The sequence below is a fragment of the Dreissena polymorpha genome, chromosome 6 (genome assembly GCF_020536995.1).
Source record: "Dreissena polymorpha isolate Duluth1 chromosome 6, UMN_Dpol_1.0, whole genome shotgun sequence".
NCBI lineage: Eukaryota > Metazoa > Mollusca > Bivalvia > Myida > Dreissenidae > Dreissena > Dreissena polymorpha.
The window spans coordinates 98,508,226-98,527,182 of NC_068360.1; the positions used below are offsets into that span (position 1 = coordinate 98,508,226).

Consider the following 18,957-nt stretch of genomic DNA (forward strand, 5'->3'; position numbering starts at 1 on the left):
TCCGGTATGGAATGACGCAGTCAGCATATGTGAGTCGTAAACCGGAAGTCTCCGTGTGTCGCTTTCTCGCATGATGGCAATCTCTTTCTCAATAGCACATCGTAGGTCGGGAAGCTTCCAGCGATTGGTCCCATGATCACGTGCCATACTTTGACGTACTGCGGTCGGTAACTTGTCTCTTATGATAGGCACCAACAGATTCCCATATGTCTGTTGGCACTCTTCTAGTGATTCTAATCCTCTTACGCTGGTCTCTAGTCTATCATAAAATGCTTGAAGACTATCCGGATTGTTCTTTGGTGGATCTTATTGGATCAGCGATTGCATCAGCACCTCTACTATATTTTCTGGCTGTCTGAATCGTTGTTTTAGTAGCTCGATAGCTTTCATATAGTTCACGTTTGTTAACTGGAATCCCGCTATACATGAACTCGCTGCGCCATGAACTAATGCACGAAGATATGCAAATTTCTGCACGTCTGATAATGCCTGGTTTTTGTGTACAGAACATTCGAAACTGTCCCAGAACGTCTGCCACTCTACTTTATCCCCGTGGAACGACGGAAGAGATAATTTCGGCAACTTTTGAAACGAAACACTGGTTGGTCATCTCCTTCGTGGTAAATACCTCAAGTGTGTGCCGATTCAATTCTCGAAGACCTGGTTGTATTTTGACTAATGCACAAACAATTTCTGTATCGGATTTCGGTTGCCAACTGTTGTTTTCGTCTTGTGAAACGTTCGATGTAATTTCTTTTTTGTTTCCGATACGTTTATTCAGATTATCTCTAAGTCTTTGTATCTTTAACTCTAGGTCGAATGAATATGATTTTCCTTCGACAAGTTCCGATAATAAATCTTCGATATCGTTATGGTTAACGATCTTATCGTTCAGCGTTCTCACTTCTTCTGCTCCTTCCATAATCAGGTGAAGTAATCTCTCGAACTCTGATGTCGTTAACTCGGTTGAGTCGAATCTCTCTAATTCTTCTCTGGATATAAGGCGACGATGACCGTCGCGCATCGCAATGAGCTTGTTCAGCTGCATATTTCGACTCTTGACTAGTTTGTAACGGCACCAAAATGTCTTGTGATCGTATAAAAGGAAGAAAGCGTTGCGTCTAGTTCTGAATCTATTTCAAATTTTAATGAATATAAACAACGAACTCAAAGATATGACGTTAACGTCACGTGACGTTCCGCGCAATGGCGCGAAAGCAACGTACCATATGCACATTCCCAACATCATGAGTGTTTCTTCCGACCAGAAATGTTGAATTTCATTGCATTCCCAATGTAAAAAGATTTTTTACATAAGGGTAAAATTCTATACTTTTGTTGTCGTAGGTAATCATAAACGGTACATGTGAATCATTTTTTTGTCAGTTATCGTGTTTAACTGTATAACAGGACTACGGCGTGCTGTGTTACTCCGGGATGCTGCGACTCATAACGGAAGTCTCTACCCCGCCTGTTAACCAAAGGTACGTCTTCTAGTAGCGGAAGTCTCTACCCCGCCTGTTAACCAAATGTACGTCTTCTAGACCAAGGCCCTCCTTAACCATACAGAAAAGTGGAGGTTCAAGTCCATATAAATTAACATTTTTTTTTTAATTTGCAATAACGATTTTTTTCAAATTAGCATTAGAAAGAAAATGTCATAACTGAAGTTAACATATCATAGATGTATGTGTTTAGCAATTTTACTTAAATAAAAAATTATTAACGCTTATTACGATGGTATATGAGACGGCATTGTACTTATATAGCACCATTGTCTTATCTTATACCCCCACAAACGAAGTTTAGGGGGGTAAATAGGAGTGAGCTTGTCGGTCGGTCGGTCGGTCGGTCTATCGGTCGGTCTGTCGGTCTGTCGGTCGGTCCGTTTTAAGTTTCCGCTCTCTAATTCAAGTTTTTTTCATCCGATTTTCACCAAACTTGGTCAGATGTTGTATCTAGATGATGTCTAGGTCAAGTTCGAATATGGTTCATGCTAGAGCAAAAACTAGATCATGGGGTCTTTTAGTGCGTTTGAAACATTCAGCATGGTGTCCGCTCTCGTATTCAAGTAGTTTTCATCCGAGTTTCACCACACTTGATAAGAACTTGTATCTAGATGATGTGTACGTAAAGTACGAACATAGGCAATGCCGGGCAAAAACTAGGTCACGGGGTCACTTAGTGCGTTTTAAACATTAAGCATGGTGTCCGCTGTTTTATGTAAAGACAACCTGGAAAATATTGTGTCATTGCCGCATGTGGGGGTATTCGTCAAGTCTGTTACAAAGCTCTAGTTTTTATTTGTTTTATTCCCAACAGCCAATCGTGTTTATTGTAAAGAAGTTACCATATCATTATTCTTAATTATTTTGATACTATGGAAGGTGATACTTATACATGAATGTTGTTATTCACTTAAAATTGCATGATTTCAAAAGTGCGGAGGTTAACATGTGTTTAGGCAAGGGTCAATTCTTCTTTTTACAATATGTTGCCCTCTAAGATAATTCCGGCGGCTTGACTTCAAGCTGTATTTGTGTCATGCGTCGGCGCGGAACGCCTGAAATTCGAATTCGTTGCAAGAACGAAAATGTACGATGTGAATCTAAATTTAGTTTTACGGATCATTTTAATTTCCTGCAACGATATCTATTCATACGACACACGAACACTTACTCCGATCCGAATAAAAAGACGAATGCTTCGGTTATTGTAGGAAAATATGTAAATATCTTCGTCACAATCGGCTCGGGCGCTAATTTGTGTTTGCTGCCTTTAATGAAATTCGTCTGCAATGCATAATTTTTCTTGCCTATATTGTGTTACCGTAACATATTTTTATCATTATATTACAATTTAAAACATATAAAAATCGTGCAGTCCAACTATTAATAACAACACAAATAATAAATTCATTGTCATTTTACCTGGCTTGTTCGCTAACGCTCCAGGTGGTTCTTCGACATTCTAGACGTCCCGCGTTCTAACTGCTGCGTACTGCTCAACGGACTGCTGATGGTGGCGACCTTTTTCTTCTTCCGAATGGTCACCATGCCGATATACTGGTACCAGATCTGGCTGATTACTGGCACAGAGGCTGTCTTAAAGCTTGGACACATCCAGCTGATCATGTACATACCATGCTTCGTTCTGGACGCGCTGAATCTGTACTGGTTTTACAAGATGTGTCGAGGATTCATCAAAGCGATACAATGCTTGAAAAAGCCTGTTGCAAACAATGGCGCGAAATTCAAAACGGTGTAGCTGCGTTTGAATTAAATTAAAGAGCATTAGAAATAATTTGATAATTTCTCTCATGATGCATGAAATTATTCACAAATATACTGTGTGACATTGCCGCATTCAAACTCTATGTATCGGGTAACATTACACATGTATGTATTTGGTTGCATAGACATATATATGATCCATATTTCCGTTGTATCAGTTAAGCTACTAGCGAAATATCATTGCGTAATATTCCTAAATGCAATGAATAATTTCTGTTATGTTCAGGGCATAATACTGTTATTTACAGCTATGATAAAATACTCTGTATATACGTTTACAATTGGTACATAATGATATATAATATTATACAGTTTAATACACTCTATGTGCTATATATATATTTATATATAGTACATAAAGTATATAAAAGTCAAGCTTATTTTAAATTAATGACTATAATGAAATTGTATAATATATATATATATATATATATATATATATATATATATATATATATATATATATATATATATATATATATATATATATATATATATATATATATATATTTATCACATGCGATGTATTTAATCATTAAATCATGTACGTAAAACCTGTGCAACACGCGCCAAATGTTAACTACATATAATTTTTCGTTCAAAAATAAAGTACTAAACGACAACATTCAAGACCTCACCATACATTTACATCATACTACGCCGAAAATTCAGGAACGTCTTTCCACAATAGTAGAGTATACACGAAATTATAAATGATGTATTTAAACTGATTTTTTAAAGACAACGTTTTGATAAAGTGATTTAAATATCATCAAAAATTGAATGTTTCAATTTTTGAATTAAAAGTGTTTGGGATTAATCTGTTAATGACTTGTTTACAGATTTCATAGCATTTATACAATTTTCATTAAGTTTTCGTTAAGCAATAACTTAGAATAAACGACTTTAGATATATCCAGTAAAATAACAGGAACAGAATCTTAAATAATGTTTTTTTTATATGAAATGCAAAGAACATCGTTGTTTTGTACCTGCTTACACATCCACCTCCAAATCGAAGTAAATGCACACTTTTTGCAGTATACATAATGGGTATTTATAATACAACTGAGTGCATGTAATCCTGCTCGCAGGACTTCCGCTTATCGCATGTTTAACCTTAACTTGACCTTGTTAAACATTGTAAGTTGTTCGCTTGCGAACAACTAAGGTTAAGAGCAAGTTTTGCAAGACAGCTTTGATCATGACCCGAAACCCGATCACTGACTGCATACGCGCCGAGAAATAATTTGCGGCGTTGTTTCAGTTCTTGAACTACAATCAGTTACAAAATGAAACATAATAAGCATATCGTGTTAAATGAAATAATTTTGAAAGGATCGTTCACATGGCTCAGGATCACGTGACTTTATGGGGTTCCCCTTTGAACTTTAATGGATGTTTACACGACGATAAGTGGTGCTTTATTTCAAATAAATTTTTAAAATTATGTTTCTTAAGAATTTCAACTTGTGCAAAAAAATATTTGTATGCAGCTTATGGCAATGTGAAATACATCGGAGTAACTTTAATAAGCCTTTGCTCTTGTTCACAAATTCGGTATCTACTGCATTCCTTGAAAACGGATATGCTTCACGCAACGTGAAATGTTGTCAACAATTTCAGACGTATTCAAGGATTTATTCCTATGCATTGATATAGCGGAACAAACCGCAAGAAAAGCTATTTTGTATGCACTAACGAATTTTGCAAATGCTTTTCAATAACTTGAGATATCTGCAAAAATAAAGTTCTTAACGGTGTGTTTACATTCTGTCCTTCCCGTGTGTAAAACCCGGGAAAACCCATTGATTCTACACCCTGTTTAAATTAATCAAAATAAGTATATAAGTCAAAAATCAATTTTTAGCTATACGTGTCGCGGAAGAGTATGTGTATGAATTATTTAAAAAGTCCACTGGGTGCTACGTCATTCAAGTGGTATTTTTGCGCAGCACAGTCCATTCCAAAGCAGGAGCTATTAATAGATCTGGGAAAATAAAACTACTTCTGTCGAGATTGCAATACATTATCATGCGTCTCTTGCGTAACCAAGCTGATAGCGCTTTACTGATTTCTGGTAGTACAGCTTGGGGTGGAAGGGAGATCTGATTTGGCTGCGAAATCTGCAGCAGGACTTTGAAATTCAACACATACACGTGCAGATATGAGGCTATTGGTTACCAACCCTAATAGCGGTCGACATTTGACAAGCCACTTAACAGTAATTTGTGCTGACAAAAATGCGTAACGAGAAAATCGCAGCAATCTGAACGCATCGGACAGTGGGCTACACCACACCGTCTCTCTGATGTACGTAGGCGGCCGTCATATTGGATTTGGAACTACTTTAGAAAACAAGATGGCGGCCCCCTCGTAAAGATGAAAAATTAAACGTGTGTTTTAGCTCGTCTTTTTCAAGATAACATTCTTTAAGTAATAATTTATTGTAGATCTGTGAATTCCCACAAAGTACTTAAAAACTTGTTGAAATTTAAAGATGCCATTACTGACATACGTGTAACTGATAGGAGTACTTATAAGTTATAGTATTGACATCGAGTAAATTTTAAAATTAAATCGACTGTTTTCGTTATATTTTGCGAGGTACGAGGATTGCTTACCTAAACTTGATTAAGTATGAAACACATCACTCATTGTATGAGCATGGATGGCCGAGTGGTCCAAACGGTAGACTCCATGGTGTCAATGGTTCGAGCCCATTTGACGTTTACTTTTGCTCGATTGGTCATTGTCGGCTCGGGTACTACTTACATGTACCCCGGGTACTCTTAATTATACTTACATGTACCCCGGGTACGGTAAATATACTTAATCGTACCCGGTCGATTTTAGACTGTACCCGAGTTATATTCCCGCCCAAAATCCGATGTCGTAAAACGCGCTACCGATTACCTTTAAAAAACTTCTCTTTTAACAAAACTGCATCAACATGCTTTTGAAGTATGAGTTTCAATAATATAGAGGCCATCTTAAAGAAAATTGACATACATGTGAATATAATAATTTTCAAAAAGTAGCCGACAAAGACCGATTTAGCGTTACATTTTGTGACCCGCGGGTCAGGGTCAAATTTGACCCAATGGGCATAATTTGAACAAACTTGGTAGAGGACTATAAGATGTTACTGCATACCAAATTTGGTAGCCGTAGTCCGAATGATTTTCAACAAGAAGATGTTTAAAGATTTCACAAAATGGGCGCTTTATAAGCGTTTACTCAATTTTGTGACCCCTGGGGCAGGGTCAAAGTTGACCCCAGAGGCATTATTTGAAGAAATTTGGTAGAGGTTTATTAGATGCCACTACATACAAAATTTGGTAGCCCTAGGCCCAATGGTTATGAACAAAAAGATTATTAAAGTTTTCACAAAATAGGCCCCATATAAGCGTATGTTCAGTTTTGTGACCCCCCGGGCAGAGTCAAATTTGACCCAAGGGGCATAATTTGAACAAACTTGATAGAAAACTATTAGATGTCACTACATACCAAATTTGGTAGCCCTATGCCTTATGGTTAAGGACAAGAAGATTATTAAAGTTTTCACAAAATAGGCACTATATTAGCATATAATCGATTTTGTGGCCCCTAGGGCAGGGTCAAATTTGACCCGTGGGCATAATTTGAACATACTAAGTAGAGGACTATACAATGTCACTACATACCAAATTGTGTAGCCCAAGGCCTAATGGTTATGGACAAGATTTTTTTTTAAATTTTCACAAAATAGGCATAATATAAGCATATGTTCAATTTTGTGACCCCCGGGGCAGGGTCAAATGTGACCCCAGGGATAAAATGTGAATAAATTTGGTAGAGGACTATTAGATGTCACTACATACCAATTTTGATAGCCCTAGGCCGGATGGTTATGGACAAGAATATATTTGAAGTTTTCACAAAATAGGCCTTATATAAGCATATGTTCAATTGTGTGACCCCCCGGGGCAGGGTCAAATTTGACCCCAGGGATACAATTTGAACAAATTAGGTAGAGAACTTTAAGATGTCTCTACATACCAAATTTGGTAGCCCTAGGCCGGACGTTTATGGACAAGAAGTTTTTAAAGTTTTCACAAAAAAGGCTCCATATAAGCGTATGTTCAATTTTGTGACCCCCAGGGCAGGGTCAAATTTGACCCCAGGGGCATAATTTGAACAAACTTGGTAGAGGACTATAAGATGTCACTACATACCAAATTTGGTAGCCCTAGGCCCAATGGATTTGGACAAAAGATTTTTAAAGTTTTCACAAAATAAGCACTTTATAAGCATATATTCAATTTTGTGAACCCCGGAACAGGGTCAAACTTGACCCCAGGGGCATAATTTGAACAAACTTGGTAGAGGACTTTATATGCCACTACATACCAAATTTAGTAGCCCTAGGCCCAATGGATATGGACAAGAAATGTTTAAAGTTTTTACAAAATAGGCCTTATATAAGCATATGTTCAATGTTGTGACCCTCGGGACAGGGTAAAACTTGACCCCAGGTACATAATTTGAACAAACTTGGTAGAGGACTATAAGATGCCACTAAATACCAAATTTGGTAGCCCTAGGCCCAGTGGTTATGGACAAGAAGTTTTTAAAGTTTTCACTAAATAGGCCTTATATACGCATATGTTCAATTTTGTGACCCCCGGGGCAGTGTCAAATTTGACCCCAGGGGCATAATTTGAACAAATTTGGTAGAGGACTATTAGATGTCTCTACATACCAAATTTGATAGCCCTAGGTTCAATGGTTATGGGCGAGAAGATTTTGAAAGTTTTCACAAAATAGGCCTTAAATAAGCAATTTTCAATTGTGTGACCCCGAGGCAGGGTCAAATTTGACCCAGGGGCATAATTTGAACGAATTTGGCCAGTGGAGCTAAAAACTGATTCTTTGTTTAGCATGCAAAGGGGATGGAGGAACATTTGTTGGTGCCTTTTTGAAAAGTTGTTTCATTGTGTGGAAAATTGAGTTTAAAAATGTATACACAATGCCTTATATGTGGCAAATTCCAACAATGTCTGTGGTTTTTCATGTAAAAATAAGAGATGTGTTTGTCAGAAACATAATGCCCCCAATTGCGCCGCTTTGAAGCCATACATTTGACCTTTAAGGATAACCTTGACCTTTGAGTACTCAAAATGTGCAGCTCCATAAGATCCACATGTATGCCAAATATCAAGTTGCTATCTTCAATATTGCAAAAGTTATAGGAAATGTTTAAGTTTTCGGACAGACAGTTAGCACATATAAGTTGGTTTTAAAAATTCACTGAGTGTAAACATTGGGCACTTATATAGCTCAAAGTGACCGGGAAACAAATTCTTGTGTTCTGATTTACATACATGTATTTACACTTGCCAAATTCAAAGTTAAGAATGGTAATTGTTCTCTTATTGCCAACAACTGCATAAATCTTAACATTGTAAACTGGTTGTTTTGTCTTTATTACTACTTTTGTACATTCTTTTGTATTGCCCTCTTTATATTAACTTTCAACATATATATTATATCCAGTAATTGTAGATATCAGATGTTTTGTGATGTAAATGTGTAGGGTTCTTGTTACTTGTCACACCCATTTCCATTTCATAATGCCTTAACACTGATATAGGATATTAGTGATTTTTTATTATTGTATTTATGTAAACTTATTCTATATGCTGATGAAAGTGTCATCCTTTATTTTTACAAAGATCCTTGTGTCATCAGTAGTGTTTTTTTGTAAAGGACTTGAAAATTGTATTAAATGGTTAGTGGATAACAAACCGTCATTACACCTTGGAAAAACTGAATGTATAGTGTTTGGTTCCAAAAGGAAATTATCTAAACTTCATAATTTTTATGTAAAATCACACTATTGTTTCTCAATCATATGTTGAACACCTTGGTTCAATATTCGACACTGATTTTTCTGCTACATCTATTGTTAATAATATTATTAAAAAGGTGAACTCAAGAATAAGATTATTCAGGGGCGTAGCTAGCATTTTTTGAGCTGTAGGCCCGAATATGTTACATGAAAACATACATCTAAATGTGATAACAAGATAATAGTATAACCAGTGCTCTCTAATAATACATGCTAATTACTATTTGATCTCAAGACTATCGTCTCAAGTTTAAATGAATGATTTTTTATGTGTATTAATGCCACCATTTTTGTACATTTGTCATCCATATATAGGACCCTATTGGAAATAAGTCGCAAAACTTTCATGGGACATCCTGTGGTATATATATCATGTCTTGATTTCAACATCTTGAAACTACTTGTTATTTCAGATCTCTGCTAAATACATTGACTAGTTACTTGTAACTGAATTTAACTGATTAACTTTGACTGTGATATTCAAAATGTGATATATCAATGCATTGTGATCCAAAACCTGTGATGATTGTTTTCCAATTGTTAAATGTTGTAAATTTATGATCGTATGATCTGTACTTGTATGACATATATATACATATGCATGAATAATTCAATATTTAGAAAAGTGTGACTGACACTGTTTCCAGACATATTACAGTTAAATTACTTCATGTCAGTAATGGCAGTCAGGGATGGAAAATATCTTTTTACAATTGTTGCCTGCACTGTCGACCATATTTAGTGTTTTTGTTTCCCATCTAAAGAGTACCGACCCAAAACCATGGGCATGCCTGTGATATGTATCTTAAAGTTTCTTTAAAGATAAATAATATAAATTTTAACAACACCACTGCTCAGTTTTAACATTTCCGATACAGTATGTCTTATTTTGAGAGGCCATTCTGAATTGAGTTCCTTTCCAAGGGCAAAGTTATGCCTTAATATATTAATATTACCAAACTGAACATTGTTACACTGTCCCTAATTTTAATGGTACTGGATTGTTTAAGGCTTTGAAAAGCTAGTTGCCTGGCCGGGATAACAACATCTGGAATTAAAATGCCTAGGATAAAATATAAACAATATCTGCCAGAAGTAATGAAGGGTTGCCATCATCAAATGTACAGAAAGAATCGTTTTTCAAATTCAATCAAGCCCCACACGATTAGTTCTCTGACATTGAGATACAGTTTGTGACTGTCTGGCTGGTCACTATAATGCCATTGGGAACAACGTAGAGTTTACTATTTCTTATATTACACCGAAGAGTTTTCTCTGTACCACTTTACAGTGTTGTACGATTGTTTATGGTATAAAACATAAACATATTGATTAAATCTCAAAGTTTGTCGCCTGAAGCCGAACATCAGCAATGTTGCAATGAATATAATTTAAGAAATACTGATTCTTTAAAATTTGAATAATGTTGTTGTTTTCACTTCAATAAACAACTAATTGGCTTTCTTAACATTTTATTAAAATTTGAATAGTTTGCATGCAATAATATCTAATTTTAAACAATAACATTAATAAATATTCTATTTTATTACTCCTTAAAGATATTGGTCCTTATATATCTTTATTATCGGTTATTTTAGTGAAAATTTACTGGTGTGTAACCCGAACTATATTTTCAGTGTAATATCTTCCGCCTAGAGGCGTTAGACATATCCTTCCACCAAATACACCCGAGAGACGATCGCCGTTATGGCGGAATTGTCCGAGGAGTCCCGATTGAAATCGCAGGTTACTCTCTACTATACAAATAGCCAAAACTTTAGATATAACAATTAAATATGGGTAACATCTCCATAATATAACGGCATAAGTTATGGTTCTAGCACTGTGCTTCCTTTTAATTAGGCATATACATATACGTATGGATTGCAGTTATGCTGATGAGTAGGAATTGCAGATCTTACTATTTGGAATCGCAGCTCTAATATGCAGTTCGTTATAATGTGTTACAATTTTAGTTCTAATGAATTATGATCGCAGGTTTTAAGAGTTTTTATTTCAATTCTGTTGAGTTTTAATTGCAGTTAAAGTTGAGGAAGTGCAGTTGTGATTAGTTTGAAGTGCAGGTCTTGTGAGGTTGCATTTCAATGTGTAGGAATCACAGTTTTGATTGCTTTGGATAGAAATTTTGATCAGTTGGTACTGGAATTCTGAAATGCATGATTTGCCGTTTTTATACATAAAAACGCAGTTCTGACGAGAAGGAGATGGATTTTGCAAAGAGGCATTCTTGATTGTATCTGACCGGACTTTCCACACATACATTTAAACAACATTCTTCTGTCGCTCTTGTGTCTTTAATATCTTGAAGAATCTTCAGAGGGTCCTTTAACGTCCTGACGGCAGGATTCGAACTGGCACGGAAAGATCACAATTGATTTCATATGACCATCGTTCATTCGTTTATTGGTGTGATGCCAATAACATATTTATATCGACTTTTTTCGACTATGTATTTATCTCAATTGGCACAGACATCTGGATATACAATATTTGTAAGATTTGCGCATAAATCTCGCAAGAATGCATTTGACGTTTGCCTTTGACTGATTTGCGGTAATATCTGGCGGTCATCTAGAACCTATATTAATACATAACTGAAGGCACGGTGAAAAAAATCTCTGTCGAAATTCCAACGTCAACAGTTTGTACAATACAGGTAAATATTTAAGAATTTAAATTCGCAAAAGATTATCATATATTTGTATACATTTATTCATGAATTGTTTTTTCCTGATCTATATCATGAATAATTGATGCATCGCATGTTCAATTGAATTCCGCCGTCTAAAGTATCATATAAGCAAGACAGTGCAGATTGTATCAGACAGATATGCACCCAAAAGTCAAGCACCGATATAGAAAATTTAAGAGTATTTATGTAATACATTATAGGGAATGTTTTAGACTCGTTTTCACATACATTTCACACAGAGTAATACAGAAATCAAACTCATTTGGTCATTTGTAGCATTGAACAACGGAGATTTGATTCAACTCATGAAGCATAACGTCAGTGTTATAAATATCCAATCTAGATAGATGATGTTGCTGTTTCAATACAAGTCGGCAAATCACATTATTTTGCCCCCAGCGCTCAGTCCGACCTCTGGGTATTTCAACGTGTTATTGATTGAGTTTGTTTAATTGGCGTGAGTAAAAAGCCGGTCTTAAATAGTTTGCAAAGGGATCGAATAGACAATTATTAAAGGGATCATGAACTAATAAACTATTCAAATAATTAATCTAGATCGTTATTCGCGTTAAACGTCAAAAAGCGTGAATATCTTTTTAAAAGATCACAAAGGCTTTGCACTGAGATACTAAAATCAGTATTATTTGACGTCCAGACACTGTCGTTGACGTTTGCGATTTTTATTGTAGTATTTTTTTTCAAAATACTAATGTTAGTGTTATATGTTATGCGCCGAGAACAAACTTGGCATACGATTGTTATAACTGAATATTAAAGTAACTGACACATACAAGAACGCTACTAAAGGTAAATGTGATAAAGGTTCTTGTTACCGCTATGATCATAAAGCCTGGAAACTATCGAACACGAAACTTACTTAAATGACGTTTTTTGTACACTGACAATATAGCATCAAAACATACAAGCATACGCAATATAACCATGGTAAGGGTTTCAGGTATCGCCTTGTTTCTCTGTGTAACATGCATTAACCGTGTTTCTGGAGCGATGATAGATGACACAAAGACTTTATTACGATACCTGCTTAGCGGGTACAACAAAAATGTGCGACCTGTACGAAAACAGGATGACAATGTTAACGTCACCGTTCAAATGTACGTCAAGTCGATTCAGGAGTTCGATGAAGTCAGTGAAAAGTTCTCGGTTGTGGCTGTTTTTTTGATAATCTGGAAGGACGAAAGTATGATGTGGGACCCTGCGTGTTATGGTGATGCTTATCAAATTCTGACATCCTATTATGACGTTTGGGTGCCAGAACTTATTTCGACGTAGCCGTCAGACGACGTCGAGAGCCTAGGGGCGACTTGGAATCGCATCCGGTATTATGCCGATGGAACCGCAGTTTGGAGTACGGTCAAATTGTTAAGGCCACGTGCGCAGTAGACGTCGAAATTTACCCGTTCGATATACAGATGTGCAAGCTCTCGTTTAGCGCAAATGGGTACGAGTTTAATGAAGTATTCGTCATTCCAGAATCGGACCAAGCTAACATGACGTTATTTACAGAGCACCCTATGTGGGACGTATTTGACACCCAAGCCTCATCCGAACAATACAGGCCAAGTTGGCAAGTGATTTTTGGTTTCAAACTCAAGAGAAAACCGGAATATGTTATCGTGAATGTATTACTGCCCATTCTTTTCCTAAGCGTCCTGAATATGTTGGTGTTCCTTTTGGTGCCGGAGTCAGGTGAGCGGATTGCGTACTGTATTACCGTCCTCCTTTCCATCGCGGTCTTCATGACAATAGATAGCGCTATGCTACCAAGAACCTCAAAACCCGCTACGATTATCTCCTTCACACTTATGATAGATATTGCTTTAAGTTCGGCTATTACCGTTATGGCCATTCTTAACCTTCGTATCTACATCAAGGATCCGGACAGTCCCGTTCCGAAATGGATGATCGCAATTTACCGGATATTGACCTGCGCCCTTTGTCGCAAGCGAAAAATGGGACCTTTGTAGATGAGAAAGTTATTCAGGAAAACATCAACAGCGATCAGGATACAAACTGTAAAGGCTATCTCTAAGGCTGAAAATGACAATATTTTTGAGAAACAACCAACAGATCTAACTGTTAGAGAGAGTATCACGTGGAAGAACATTAGCTACATGATCGACGGAGTTGCTTTATGCCTTGTCAGTCTTGCACCAATTGGCAGTTTCGCTGTTTTTATTATAATTGTTACAGGACGCGGCAAGTAAACAACCGCTAAATGTTCCAAGAATATCTGTCCTGATTAAGTTTCAAAACTTTCTTAGTTTAGGTAAGCTAGTACCGTAAGGCCTCGGAGTAAACAAACTGTCAAATTTTATCACAGTGTTATAGTGTTATATAGACTGAAAACAAAATCATTGAAATATCTAGTGATGATGAACAGAACGTGGACTTGAATACTTACTGTCCATGTCTGAAGTGCAAGAATGCTATCCCCACCGTCATTTTTCAATGATTATATCGGTTGTAGTCATATCTAAGTGATGTAACATTGCAAATAAATATAAATGCGACTTATAGTTAATTTAAATGTTCATATGTGTTGTTAGTTGCGTTAATGTTGCCATTCTTACAATAACTATTTAGCCGTGGCATAATTTAGGATATTTTGTTCCAGAACTATTTCCTCTCTGTCATAACTTAAAATGTACTTACGTTAGATGAAAGTTTAATTGTTTATTGTTAAATGCCTAATGTTTTGTTTATCTGCATATGCTCTTAAAATGGTATTGTTAGTTAAAATATTATGTTATTATTGAATATTTAGAGAACTATTGTTTAAGATTTGGGATTAATAAATGCATTTGATTGATTGTTGCAATCCTAAGTCAATATGATTGGATCAGCAAAATACTAAGTCATTTTCACTTCGGATTCGCAGAATCCTAAAATATAAGTGCTAGCGACATTTAGAATAATAAAGTGATATAATTCGTATTTAGCTACGTCCATGACTGATTTGTTATTGTATATCTTGCCATACACAGCAAATTATCAAACCCCTTTATCCCCCATTTTTTCAACGTGTACTAAAAAAAAGATTCCGGTGCAAACAGACTATACACCATTCTAAATAAAAATAATGAACAACCATTAGGTAAAGCACAATAGTGTGCAAACTTTAATAACATAATTAATGAAAAAGAATAGCATTGCTTTTTTAGCTATCCTTTTTAATAGACAGTGATGTAAAGGTTCAGTGGTTCTAATATAGGTTAATTCACAGGATATTGGGAACAAATAGTCTTTTGAATAAAATTAAAATACTGATGGCCTTTTATGTTCATTTTGCAAACAAAGTCAGGGCAATTTAGAGCATTAATTATCAGAATGTAAGATATCTAAAGCAGTTATTGATGAAATGTAACCAGAACATTTTTTTCCTTTCATTAACATGGCAATCTTTACATGGATATTTAATTAAGTCTTAATTAAGAGACATACATAATTTTATTTGGTTTATTAAGTTATAATTGTACAAGTATAAATTGAAAAAATGCATTCACGCATTAAAGGAGCAATGATTTTAATTAAGTATGAATATGATAACTTGAGAAAATTATCAATTTAAAAAAAAAAGTAAGATTCTTTTGACCGTGAATGGGAACCTTTAATGCTATTTGTCTCACAAACTTTAAATTCCAATTTGATGATTGTTGTAGTTTTAAGCACTTTTTACAAATTCTATTTAAAGTGCAAAGTTACTGTAGGACCTATTTAGTATAAACTATAACTATATGCACCTATTATTGCTTTGTTATGCCTTTTCTATCTGTTATTACAATATACACATTATGTGTTGTCCTTTCAGACTGGATGATGTTTGTTTCCTTTTTATGTACTTTGTACATGTTTGTTTTCAACACAAAACTTTGCTTTGTCTGTTGTTGAATATTACTATATATAACTTTAGATATGAGTTGGTTGTACTACATGCGTGTTTTTGTGTTTACGATTGCAAATCATAATTGTTAAAATTCATATTATACATGTACTTGTTTTCAATTTCGAAAAAAAATGTGTTAGAAAAAAAACACGAGTGAAATCGACTTGGTACTGGCGTTCTAGTAAGCACTAGGCCTTCTACTGACCTCGGACATGAGCTCCAAAAGTTTATCTGTCTATATACCCCCACGGTACTAATTCGGCACTGCCTGTCTTACGGAATTGTAGTTTTAATGAGTTGCAATCGCAGTTTTTAAGAGTTTATTCAGTTCTAATGAGTTTAAATAGCAGTTTCCATATATAGGAATTGCAGTTCCGATGTGTTGGAATCACAGTTTTCATTGCTTCGCAATTAAAGTTCTGATCAGTATTTATTGCAGTTCTGACGTCTATTAATTGCAGTTTTTAAGCATCAAAAACGTAGTTCTCATGAGTAGGTATTGCCGTTTGCAGTAAGGCATTCGTATTTGACCGTACACACTATTACAAACAAACTTCATCTGTCGCTCTTATGTCTTTAATGTGCAACGGTGATCAACTTTGTACCACCGCTCAGTTGAAGAATATTTAGAGCGTCCGTTTACGTCGCGACATCCTTTATACCAGTAATGGAACGGATCGTCTAAAGGTCCCATCTGACATGAAAAAGAACTTAAACTGAAAATAAACTTAAGTACAGGTGGATGATCATTTAACAGACGAACAAATTAAGGAATGGTAAGACGGTTTAACTATCATTTCTTTTTCTTTCTCTATATTTTATCCCCGCCAAATAGACACCTCGAATGGCATATAAATAGATTTACAACGTTCATAAATGCCAAAACGAAAAACCCCAGCATTTTCCGCGCTAAACCTTTAACACACTTAATAACATGCACGATTTCAACATAAAACCGCATTTTCCGAATCGAGAAAGTTCATTCTTCATACGCCTTTTTGAATAACTAGAAAAGTGTATAATTTTATAATTATTTGCATGTGCTTGATCTGTCAAAACGTTTATCGTTGTCGGTAGGTTTCGAACTTGCGCAGGAAGATCCCAATGGATTTCTGGTCGATCGCATTGACCCCTCGGACACGACAACTGATTTATTAACTTTTTTGGGTATGTTCACTTCAAAGTTTTTGAATGTGGAATTAGATCGGTTGAACAGAATTACGTCCTTTTCTACCGCATTTATGATGTATCTTTATATTGAGCGAATATCTTTGAGAAATAGTTGTCGTGGCCGAGTGGTTAAGGCGATGGACTAGAAATCCATTGGGATCATCCCGCGCAGGTTCGAATCCTGCCGACAACGAGACTAATTTTGACGTATTGTTACCAGCAGTTTATTGTAAATCAAGTATAAATAGTGGACATTCAAACTATCGCGTAGGAAATATACACTCATTATCTAAAATCAAAGTTTCTATTTCGAAATAAGCGACTTTCAGGTGAAGCGCACATATTATATTTAATCATTATCTTAAATTCAAAAGTTTAATTATGCCCAAACCACACGCATTAAAACACTGTTTATTGTGTGCGGACAGTCGTAAGATGTATAAGAATCTTCCCGCGCAAGTACGAAACAGTGGGGCTTACTATCGATATGTCATGTGTCTAATTCAACTTATGAGACATCACTTCCGTCACTTAATTTAATAAACCACGCCTTGGACATTTTACATCCCCATCTGTCTATAATCGTTAATATTGTTATTACATTATTTTGTCCTTTTTTATCAATGACCAGTGAAGGGTCGTAAAATACAATTAAGGCAATCAGGAGTATATGGACCGGTCACTAGTTTTTATATGGACCGCGCGTTCAAAATATTTAAGTGTGACGTCATCGCCCGGATCAAAAAAAGCATTATAAGTGCATTGTATGGAAGCGTTCGATATTTCAATGACGATTGTTTAAAACTAAAATAAAAGCATATTACTGAAAGTATTCTTAAAATCTAACATGTTATATGAAACATTTCAAAGCTTTAGTGGGTTATGAATTACTAAGATAGTTATATATAATTTTGTGATTTAGTGAATATGCTTTAAAACGTATTTTTCACATTTTAATAAAAAAATATATAAACATATAACAAGAACAAGCAACTTTATGTGTCTGACAGCATAAACATTTGTGTTCTGTATTCCCTATAAAGAGATTCATTTTTAGATTGTATTTCAACATATGTATCGTTGTCGACAGGATTCAAACCTGCGCGGAAATTTCGGAAATGATTTCTAGTCCATCGTCTGAACGAACGGCGGCGTCAACTATGATCATGCTGTCTATCCAGAGTTTATTTACCTGATATTTTAACAACTTAAATAGATGTAACAGCATTAATATTATATAATATAATAAAGTGTGAGATACCGTAGTGTTTACCTAAACAAGCAGTTGTCGTGGCCGAGTGGTTAAGGCGATGGACTAGAAATCCATTGGGATCTTCCCGCGCAGGTTCGAATCCTGCCGACAACGTAATGTTTTAGTGTTCACTCTTGTATGTAAAGATTTGTTGAAGAGTGTCATTACACATTGTAACATCAAGTGCATCACACTATTGATAACATTCGAGATATTGCTTGAAAATGGCTCAATCGTTTATCACTTACTAGTATCTAAAACCGATATTTGCGTGGTTTAAAAAAAGCCAACACCAGATTTTATAAACACATGTAATGTATAGAAATAGTTTTGATGAAATAAAAATTACAAAATAAGCAACTTTATTTGCGAAGAAAACACATTATGTCTTTAACATTGTTCCCTTAAAATCGATTAAGTTACGCGGTGTTTCAACACATGTATCGTTGTCGGCAGGATTTGTACTTGCGGGGAAAAATCTCAATAGGTTTTGAAAAAGCGGAATCAATTTACTTATTTTCTACGTTGTCACTAAAAACATTCTTCTTAAATTATTACTAACAATATTTTAAAAATCATACATCGTATAAGACACATATTCAATCGTGAAAATATGTTCTTGATTAATAAAAGATTTATGCAAGTTTTGTCAATGTGTGTTAGTGCTGAAAATATCGTTGCGTACTCAAATAGTTGATAAATGTTCGGTAAAATATAAAAAATAGAAAA

General features: G+C 35.4%; 2 non-coding genes across 2 annotated transcripts; both read left to right on the top strand.

Moving 5' to 3' along the window:
• The first annotated feature begins 17,087 nt into the window (after nt 1–17,087).
• Nucleotides 17,088–17,169, top strand: Trnas-aga (transfer RNA serine (anticodon AGA)). Its single transcript has one exon. It is a non-coding gene; the product is annotated as a tRNA-Ser (tRNA).
• Nucleotides 17,170–18,260: 1,091 nt separating this feature from the next.
• Trnas-aga (transfer RNA serine (anticodon AGA)) lies at nt 18,261–18,342 on the top strand. The gene has a single exon. It is a non-coding gene; the product is annotated as a tRNA-Ser (tRNA).
• Nucleotides 18,343–18,957: the final 615 nt, after the last annotated feature.